Genomic DNA, 11887 nt, shown 5'->3' with positions numbered 1-11887 from the left:
GAACAACTGGTCAACCCACTCCAACCATCATTGATGTGTCGATAGTAACTAGTGAACCCACTACAACCATCACTGATACATCAACACCAACTGGTGAACCACTACAACCATCATTGATGTGTTGACAACAACTGGTGAACCCACTACAACCATCATTGATGTGTCGATAGTAACTGGTGAACCCACTACAACCATCATTGATGTGTCGATAGTAACTAGTGAACCCACTACAACCATCACTGATACATCAACAACAACTGGTGAACCCACTCCAACCATCATTGATGTGTCGATAGTAACTAGTGAACCCACTACAACCATCACTGATACATCAACAACAACTGGTGAACCCACTCCGACCATCATTGATGTGTTGACAACAACTGGTGAACCCACAACAACAGTCACTGATGTGTCGACAACAACTGGTGAACCCACTCAACCATCACTGATACATCAACAACAACTGGTGAACCCACTACAACCATCATTGATGTGTCGATAGTAACTGGTGAACCCACTACAACCATCACTGATACATCAGCAACAACTGGTGAACCCACTCCAACCATCATTGATGTGTCGATAGTAACTGGTGAACCCACTTACAACCATCACTGATACATCAACAACAACTGGTGAACCCACTCCAACCATCATTGATGTGTCGATGGTAACTGGTGAACCCACTACAACCATCACTGATACATCAACACCAACTGGTGAACCCACTCCAACCATCATTGATGTGTCGATAGTAACTGGTGAACCCACTACAACCATCACTGATACATCAGCAATAACTGGTGAACCCACTACAGCCATCACTGATACATCAACACCAACTGGTGAACCCACTCCAACCATCATTGATGTGTCGATAGCAACTGGTGAACCCACTACAACCATCACTGATACATCAACAACAACTGGTGAACCCACTACAACCATCACTGATACATCAACAACAACTGGTGAACCCACTACAACCATCACTGATACATCAACACCAACTGGTGAACCCACTCCAACCATCATTGATGTGTCGATAGCAACTGGTGAACCCACTACAACCATCACTGATACATCAACAACAACTGGTGAACCCACTACAACCATCATTGATGTCGATAGTAACTGGTGAACCCACTACAACCATCATTGATGTGTCGATAGTAACTGGTGAACCCACTACAACCATCACTGATACATCAACAACAACTGGTGAACCCACTCCCAACCATCATTGATGTGTCGATAGTAACTAGTGAACCCACTACAACCATCACTGATACATCAACACCAACTGGTGAACCCACTCCAACCATCACTGATGTGTCGATAGTAACTAGTGAACCTACTACAACCATCACTGATACATCAACAACAACTGGTGAACCCACTACAACCATCACTGATACATCAACAACAACTGGTGAACCCACTACAACTGACACTGGTGTGTTGACAACAACTGGTGAACTCACTACAACTGACACTGGTGTGTTGACAGCAACTGGTGAACCCACTACAACTGACACTGGTGTGTTGACAACAACTGGTGAACCCACAACAACAGTCACTGTTGTGTCAACAACAACTGGTGAACCCACTCCAACCATCATTGGTGTGTCAACAAACAACTGGTGAACCCACAACAACAGTCACTGCTGTCGACAACAACTGGTGACCCCACCACAACCATCACTGAGTCAACAAAAACAACTGGTGAACCCACTACAACTGTTACTGGGGCATCAACAAAAACAACTGGTGAACCCACTACAACTGTTACTGGGGTTGGAACAACAACTGGTGAACCCACTACAACTGACACTGGTGTGTTGACAACAACTGGTGAACCCACCCACAACTGACACTGGTGTGTTGACAGCAACTGGTGAACTCACTACAACTGACACTGGTGTGTTGACAACAACTGAGTGAACCCACCAACTGACACTGGTGTGTTGACAACAACTGGTGAACTCACTACAACTGACACTGGTGTGTTGACAACAACTGGTGAACCCACTACAACTGACACTGGTGTGTTGACAACAACTGGTGAACCCACTACAATATTCACTAGTGTGTTGACAAAAATGGTTACAGCGTCACCCACTACATCCGTCACTGGTACATCAGCAACAAACGGCTACAGCTGCACCCACAACAACCGTCCACTGGTACATCAGCAACAACGCTACAGCTGCACCCACAACAACCGTCACTGGTACATCAGCAACAACGGCTACAGCTGCACCCACAACAACCGTCACTGGTACATCAGCAACAACGGCTACAGCTGCACCCACAACAACCGTCACTAGTGCATCAAATGTCACCACAACGACAACGGCTACTCCTGTCATCACTACTGCTATCGTCTACAACTGCAACTACCGCTGTTGCAATCACTAGGTTCCTGTGGTGGTGTTCAGGTCCAGAGGAGAGACATTTACCTCTGATCTATCAAACCCATCATCTCAGGCCTTTCAAAACCAGAGCATTACTGATTATAACTCAGGTGAGCCTCCTAAAAGAATTAAGATGTGAATGTCCAAACGAGAGGGGTAGAATATAGTCACATAGTCAGCTTTTAATCAACAGGAAGTTGTTTGTTTAAACTTCATCTGTTTCTTGTTTTGTCTTCCAGCTTGAACCTTTCTATCGATCGGCTTTCACCTCTTTCAACAGTTTGACTGTAACAGAATTCAGGTGATTTTTGCATTACATGTTGTATGTTGATTGAAATTGATCTCACTTTCTATCTAACATGTTTATCTCATTTTGTTCCCAGCTCTGGATCCATCATCAATACTGTAAATGTAGCATTCAGCTCCCCTCGGTCCCTAATATCACAGAGATTGGTACTGTTTTGATAAATGCTGCTCAAAACATCACAGCTTTGGAAATTGACCCCAACTCAGTGACGGTCAACAACACAGGTAAACACATGTATTTATTATATCCTATTATTTGGTAAATTAACAGTTTGTACGCCATGCATTTTGTACACCATTGTATCATGTGTCATTACATTACAGGGCAACAAACACTCGTCATATTTTCATTTGATCGTGTTTCCTTTTTCTGTTACAGCTGCAGCCACAAAACTCTTACCAGTGCAATAACAACGAGTGGCTTATCGACAAGAACTGGTGAACCCACTACATCCGTCACCAGTGTGTCGACAATGAGTGGAGCATCAACAACTGCTGTTACAGTCGAACCCGCTGCAACTGTCATTGATGCACCGACAACAACAGGTGAACCCACTACAACCATAACTGATTCATTCATCAACAATAACTTAACTGAACCCACTACAACCATCACTGATTCATCAACAACAACAGATGAACCCACTACAACCATAACTGATTCATCAACAACAACTGGATGAACCCACTACAACCATCACTGATACATCAAACAACAACTGGTGAACCCACTACAACCATCAACGGTGCATCACCAACTATTGTTAAAGCCACAGCCACTACAACCATCACCGAGTTATCAAAAACAACTGGCAAACCAAATAAAATGGTCATTGATGCAATGACAAAACTGGTGAACCGCTACAGCCGTCCTGATTCAACGACAACAACTGGTGAACATACTAAAACCACCACTGAGTCAACAAAAACAACTGGTGAACATACTAAAACCACCACTGATTCAACGACAACTGGTGAACCCACTAAAACCACTGAGTCAACGACAACAACTGGTGAACATACTAAAACCACCACTGAGTCATCAACAACAACTGGTGAACCCACTAAACCACCACTGATTCAACGACAACTGGTGAACTCACTAAACCACTGAGTCAACGACAACAACTGGTGAACATACTAAAACCACCACTGAGTCATCAACAACTGGTGAACCCACTAAAACCACTGAGTCAACAAAAAACAACCGGTGAACCAACTAAAACCACTGAGTCAACGATGTAATAACTGGTGAACATACTAAAACCACTGAGTCAACAAAAACAACCGGTGAACCCACTAAAAATGTCACTGTTCCATCCAGAACAACTGGTGAACCCATTACAATCGTTTTTGCGTCATCCAGAACCACTGGTGAAAATACTACAACCGTCAATGATTCACCAAAAACAACGAGTGAACCCACAACAAGTGTCACTGATGCAACAACTACTGCCAGTGAAACCGCTTAAAACCATCACTGGTGTTGTCGACAAAAACAGATGCAGCTGCAACTGTCATTGATGCACCGAGAACAACTGGTCAACCCACTACAACCATCATTGATGTGTCGACAACAACTGGTGAACCCACTACAACCATCACTGATACATCAACACCAACTGGTGAACCCACTACAACCATCACTGATACATCAACAACAACTGGTGAACCCACTACAACCATCACTGATACATCAACAACAACTGGTGAACCCACTACAACCATCACTGATACATCAACACCAACTGGTGAACCCACTACAACCATCACTGATACATCAACAACAACTGGTGAACCCACTACAACCATCACTGATATTATCAATAATAACTGCGAACCCACTCCAGCCATCACTGATACATCAACAACAATTGGTGAACCCACTCCAACCATCATTGATGTGTCGATAGTAACTGGTGAACCCACTACAACCATCACTGATACATCAACAACAACCAGAACCCACTACAACCATCACTGATACATCAACAATAATTGGTGAACCCACTCACAACCATCACTGATACATCAACAACAACTGGTGAACCCACTACAACCATCACTGATACATCAACAACAACTGGTGAACCCACTCCAGCCATCACTGATACATCAACAACAACTGGTGAACCCATTCAACCATCATTGATGTGTCAATAGTAACTGGTGAACCCACTACAACCATCACTGATACATCAACAACAACTGGTGAACCTACTACAACCATCATTGATGTGTTTATTAAATAACTGGTGAAACCCACTACAACCATCACCGATACATCAACACCAACTGGTGAACCCACTATAACCATCACTGATGTAAGTCGATAGTAACTGGTGAACCCACTTCAACCATTATTGATACATCAACACCAACAGGTGAACCCACTCCAACCATCACTGATACATCAACACCAACAGGTGAACCCACTCCCAACCATCATTGATGTGTCGATAGTAATTGCGAACCCACTACAACCATCACTGATACATCAACACCAACTGGTGAACCCACTACAACCATCATTGATGCGTCGATAGTAACTAGTGAACCCACTATAACCATCATTGATGTGTCGATAGTAACTGGTGAACCCACTACAACCATCACCGATACATCAACAACAACCGGTGAACCCACTACAACCATCACTGATACATCAACAACAACTGGTGAACTCCACTACAACCATCATTGGATGTGTTGACAACAACTGGTGAACCCACTACAACCATCACTGATACATCAACACCAACTGGTGAACCCACTCCAACCATCATTGATGTGTCGATAGTAACTGGTGAACCCACTACAACCATCACTGATACATCAACACCAACTGGTGAACCCACTACAACCATCACTGATACATCAACACCAACTGGTGAACCCACTCCAACCATCATTGATGTGTCGATAGTAACAGGTGAACCCACTACAACCATCACTGATACATCAACAACAACTGGTGAACCCACTACAACCATCACTGATACATCAACACCAACTGGTGAACCCACTCCAACCATCATTGATGTGTCGATAGTAACTGGTGAACCCACTACAACCATCACTGATACATCAACACCAACTGGTGAACCCACTACAACCATCATTGATACATCAACAACAACTGGTGAACCCACTACAACCATCATTGATGTGTCGATAGTAACTGGTGAACCCACTACAACCATCACTGATACATCAACAACAACTGGTGAACCCACTACAACCATCATTGATGTGTCGATAGTAACTGGTGAACCCACTACAACCATCACTGATACATCAACAACAACTGGCGAACCCACTACAACCATCACTGATACATCAACAACAACAGGTGAACCACTACAACCATAACTGATATCAACAACAACAGAACCCACTATAACCATCACTGATACATCAACAACAACTATGAACCCACTACAACCATCACCGATACATCAACAACAACAGGTGAACCCACTACAACCATCACTGATACATCAACACCAACTGGTGAACCCACTCCAACCATCATTGATGTGTCGATAACAACTGGTGAACCCACAACAACAGTCACTGTTGTGTCAACAACTGGTGAACCCACTTAACCATCATTGGTGTGTCAACAACAACTGGTGAACCCACAACAACAGTCACTGCTGTGTCGACAACAACTGGTGACCCCACCACAACCATCACTGACACATCAACAACAACTGGTGAACCCACTACAACCATCACTGAGTCAACAAAAACAACTGGTGAACCCACCACAACCATCACTGAGTAACAAAAACAACTGAAACCCACCACAACCATCACTGAGTCAAAAAAACAACTGGTGAACCCACTACAACTGTTACTGGGGCATCAACAACAACAACTGGTGAACCCACCTAACCGTCACTGTGGTCGACAACAACCGCGAACCCACTACAACTGCACTTCGTGGGGTTGAAAACAACTTCTGAACCCACTATAACCATAACTGATTCATCAACTACAGCTGAGTCAACAAAAACAACTGGTGAACCCACTACAACTGACACTGGTGTGTTGACAACAACTGGTGAACCCACTACAACTGACACTGGTTGTGTTGACAACAACTGGTGAACTCACTACAACTGACACTGGTGTGTTGACAAACAACTGGTGAACCCACTACAACTGACACTGGTGTGTTGACAACAACTGGTGAACCCACTACAACTGACACTGGTGTGTTGACAACAACTGAGAACCCACTACAATATTCACTAGTGTGTTGACAAAAAATGGTTACAGACCCACTACATCCGTCACTGGTACATCAGCAACAACGGCTACAGCTGCACCCACAACAACCGTCACTGGTACATCAGCAACAACGGCTACAGCTGTCACTGGTACATCAGCAACAATGGCTACAGCTGCACCCGCAACAACCGGTCACTAGTACATCAGCAACAACGGCTACAGCTGCACCCACAACAACCGTCACTGGTACATCAGCAACAACGGCTACAGCTGCACCCACAACAACCGCCACTGGTACATCAGCAACAACGGCTACAGCTGCACCCACAACAACCGTCACTGGTACATCAGCAACAAAGGCCACAGCTGCACCCACAACAACCGTCACTGGTACATCAGCAACAATGGCTACAGCTGCACCCACAACAACCGTCACTGGTACATCAGCAACAATGGCTACAGCTGCACCCACAACAACCGTCACTGGTACATCCGAAACAACGGCTACAGCTGCACCCACAACAACCGTCACTGGTACATCAGCAACAATGGCTACAGCTGCACCCGCAACAACCGTCACTGGTACATCAGCAACAACGTACAGCTGCACCCACAACAACCGCCACTGGTACATCAGCAACAATGGCTACAGCTGCACCCACAACAACCGTCACTGGTACATCAGCAACAACGTACAGCTGCACCCACAACAACCGTCACTAGTGCATCAAATGTCACCACAACGACAACGGCTACTCCTGTCATCACTACTGCTATCGTCACGCATAACTGCAACTACCGCTGTTGCAATCACTAGGTTCCTGTGGTGTTCAGGTCCAGAGGAGAGACATTTACCTCTGATCTATCAAACCCATCATCTCAGGCCTTTCAAACAAGAGCATTACTGATTATAACTCAGGTGAGCCTCCTAAAGAATTAAGATGTGAATGTCCAAACGAGAGGGGTAGAATATAGTCACATAGTCAGCTTTTAATCAACAGGAAATTGTTTGTTTAAACTTCATCTGTTTCTTGTTTTGTCTTCCAGCTTGAACCTTTCTATCGATCGGCTTTCACCTCTTTCAACAGTTTGACTGTAACAGAATTCAGGTGATTTTTTTGCATTACATGTTGTATGTTGATTTAAATTGATCTCACTTTCTATCTAACATGTTATCTCTCATTTGTTCCCAGCTCTGGATCCATCATCAATACTGTAAATGTAGCATTCAGCTCCCCTGGGTCCCTAATATCACAGAGATTGGCACTGTTTTTGATAAATGCTGCTCAAAACATCACAGCTTTGGAAATTGACCCCAACTCAGTGACGGTCAACAACACAGGTAAACACATGTATTTATTATATCCTATTATTTGGTAAATGAACAGTTTGTACGCCATGCATTTTGTACACCATTGTATCATGTGTCATTACATTACAGGGCAACAAACAATCGTCATATTTTCATTTGATCGTGTTTCCTTTTTCTGTTACAGCTGCAGCCACAAAAACTCTTACCAGTGCAATAACAACGAGTGGCTTATCGACAAGAACTGGTGAACCCACTACATCCGTCACCAGTGTGTCGACAATGAGTGGAGCATCAACAACTGCTGTTACAGTCGAACCCGCTGCAACTGTCATTGATGCACCGACAACAACAGGTGAACCCACTACAACCATAACTGATTCATCAACAATAACTTCTGAACCCACTACAACCATCACTGATTCATCAACAACAACAGATGAACCCACTACAACCATAACTGATTCATCAACAACCAACTTCTGAACCCACTACAACCATCACTGATTCATCAACAACAACAGATGAACCCACTACAACCATAACTGATTCATCAACAATAACTTCTGAACCCACTACAACCATCACTGATTCATCAACAACAACTGGTGAACCCACTGAAACATTGACAATACCTAGTGAATCCACTACAACAGTCAACGGTGTGTCGGTAACAAAGTTTACAGCTGAACCCACTACAAACGCCACTGGAACATCAACAACAACTGGTGAACCTTTCTTCAGCTGTTGTTGGTGTGTCGACAACAAGTTACGAATCCACAACTAGTTACTGCAGCAACTACTACAACTCTCACCGGTGTGTTGACAACAACTGGTGAACCCACTACAACAATCACTGGGGTGTTGACTACAACTGGTGAACCCACTACAACCGTCACTGGTGTGTTGACAATGAGTGGTGCATCAACATCTACTACTACAGCTGCACCCACTACAACTCTCACTGATTCATCAACAAAATGGTTACAGTGGCACCAACTACAGCCGCCACTGGTGTGTGCGACAACAACGGTTACAGTCGCAGCCACTACAACCGTCACTGGTGTGTCGACACCAAGTGATGCACCAACAACTACTGTTACTGCAGCAACTACTACAAGCATCACAGGTGTGTCGACAACAACTGGTGAACCCACGACAACCAAAACTGATTCATCAACAACAAATGGTGAACCCACTACGACCATCACTGGAGTGTCGACAACAACCGCTGAACCTACTACAACCATCACTGGTGCGACAACAACTGCTGAACCCACTACAACCATCACTCGGTGAACCAACAACAGCTACTGTTACTGCAGCACCCACTACAATCAAGTCATGGGTGTGTTGAAAACTGGTGAACCCACTACAACCGTCTCATCGAAACTACTAGTGAACCCACAACAAACCGTTACTGGTCCATTGACAACATCTGGTGAACCCACTACAACCATCACTGTTGTGTCGACTAACTGCTGAACCCACTGTGTCGACAACAACTGCTGAACTCCACTACAACCATCACTGGTGTGTCGACAACAACTGCTGAACCCACTACAACCGTCACTGGTGTGTCGACAACAACTGCTGAACCCACTACAACCATCACTGGTGTGTCGACAACAACTGCTGAACCCACTACAACCATCACTGGTGTAATGGACAACAACCGATGCAACAACAGCTACTGTTACTGCAGCACCCACTACAATCCATCACTGGTGAACCTACTCATAACCGTCATTGATGCATCGACAAACTACTAGTGAACCCACAACAACCGCTACTGGTCCATTGACAACATCTGGTGAACTACAACCATCACTGCTGTGTCGTGTGAACCCACTCCATCCCTGTTGTGTCGACAACAACTGCCAGAACCCACTACAACCATCACTGGTGTCGACAACAAGTGATGCAACAACAGCTACTGTTACTGCAGCACCCACTACAATCAAGCCATGGGTGTGTTGACGACAACTGGTGAACCCACTACAACCGTCATTGATGCATCGACAACTACTAGTGAACCCACAACAACCGTTACTGGTCCATTGACAACATCTGGTGAACCCACTACAACCATCACTGTTGTGTCGACAACATCTGGTGAACCCACTACAACCATCACTGTGTGTCGACAACATCTGGTGAACCCACTACCACAATCACTGGTGTGTCGACTGTAACGGTTACAGATATACCCATTACAACCGTAACAGGTGCATTGGACAACAGCGATTACAACGGCTCCAAATACATTCATCACTGTTGTGTCGGCATCTACTGGTGAACCCAATTCAACTGTAACTGTTGGGTCAACAACAACTGAGAACTCCCTTCACCCGTCACTGGTAGGACGACAACAACAACAAATTACGAACATTCCAGTTGTTTTGCCTGCTCTTGTAATACACATGTTGTTAATGTGAGTGTTTTATATCAGAATATCACAAGCTTTCTCGTTCTAATGCAGCTAATCCAGTGCATTCGAAACTATTGAGAACCCTTGAATTTTGCCATATTTTTGTTACGCTCCTCATTCTAAAGTTTTTTTCCCCCGTCCATCAATTTCCCCAATAATGACAAAGCAAAAACTGTTTTTAGCAAATGTATAAAAAATTCTCAACTGAAATATTACATTTTTATACCCTAACTATTCAGACCCTTTACTTAGTACTTTGTTGAAGCACCTTTGGCAGTGATTACAGCCTCGAGTCTTCTTGGGTATGATGCTACAAGCTTTGCACACCTGTTTTTGCGGGTTGTTCCCATTCTTCTCTGCAGATCCTCTCAAGCTCTGTCAGGTTGAATGGGGAATGTCGTTGCACAGCTATTTTAAGGTCTCTCCAAAGATATTCAAAAGGTTCAAGTCAGGGCTATGGATTGGCCACTTTAAGAGACTTGTCAAATCAAATCAAATCAAATGTATTTATATAGCCCTTCGTACATCAGCTGATATCTCAAAGTGCTGTTCAGAAACCCAGCCTAAAACCCCAAACAGCAAGCAATGCAGGTGTAGAAGCACGGTGGCTAGGAAAAACTCCCTAGAAAGGCCAAAACCTAGGAAGAAACCTAGAGAGGAACCAGGCTATGTGGGGTGGCCAGTCCTCTTCTGGCTGTGCCGGGTGGAGATTATAACAGAACATGGCCAAGATGTTCAAATGTTCATAAATGACCAGCATCGTCAAATAATAATAAGGCAGAACAATTGAAACTGGAGCAGCAGCACAGTCAGGTGGACTGGGGACAGCAAGGAGTCATCATGTCAGGTCGTCCTGGGGCACGGTCCTTGGGCTCAGGTCCTCCGAGAGAGAGAAAGAAAGAGAGAATTAGAGAGAGCATATGTGGGGTGGCCAGTCCTCTTCTGGCTGTGCCGGGTGGAGATTATAACAGAACATGGCCAAGATGTTCAAATGTTCATAAATGACCAGCATGGTCAAATAATAGTAAGGCAGAACAGTTGAAACCGAGCAGCAGCATGGCCAGGTGGACTGGGGACAGCAAGGAGTCATCATGTCAGGTAGTCCTGGGGCATGGTCCTAGGGCTCAGGTAGTTGAAACTGGAGCAGCAGCATGGCCAGGTGGACTGGGGACAGCAAGGAGT

The 11887-nt window shown here is 44.6% G+C and overlaps 3 long non-coding RNA genes across 3 annotated transcripts; 2 read left to right on the top strand and 1 right to left on the bottom strand.

Annotated features, from left to right (window-relative positions):
• Positions 1 to 937: 937 nt before the first annotated feature.
• Positions 938 to 4453, bottom strand: LOC127926729 (uncharacterized). The gene is made up of 3 exons (XR_008124945.1): positions 4358 to 4453; positions 1235 to 1357; positions 938 to 1025 (listed from the first exon to the last, which is right to left on the bottom strand). It is a non-coding gene; the product is annotated as an uncharacterized LOC127926729 (long non-coding RNA).
• On the top strand, positions 2506 to 2848 carry LOC127926730 (uncharacterized). Its single transcript, XR_008124946.1, has 3 exons — positions 2506 to 2530; positions 2660 to 2721; positions 2804 to 2848. It is a non-coding gene; the product is annotated as an uncharacterized LOC127926730 (long non-coding RNA).
• A 3328-nt stretch (positions 4454 to 7781) lies between the features above and the next one.
• On the top strand, positions 7782 to 8203 carry LOC127926728 (uncharacterized). Its single transcript, XR_008124944.1, has 3 exons — positions 7782 to 7884; positions 8013 to 8074; positions 8159 to 8203. It is a non-coding gene; the product is annotated as an uncharacterized LOC127926728 (long non-coding RNA).
• Positions 8204 to 11887: the final 3684 nt, after the last annotated feature.

This window comes from Oncorhynchus keta, unplaced genomic scaffold, assembly GCF_023373465.1.
Source record: "Oncorhynchus keta strain PuntledgeMale-10-30-2019 unplaced genomic scaffold, Oket_V2 Un_contig_8115_pilon_pilon, whole genome shotgun sequence".
Taxonomy (NCBI): domain Eukaryota; kingdom Metazoa; phylum Chordata; class Actinopteri; order Salmoniformes; family Salmonidae; genus Oncorhynchus; species Oncorhynchus keta.
This window is presented reverse-complemented; position numbering and strand designations above follow the sequence as displayed.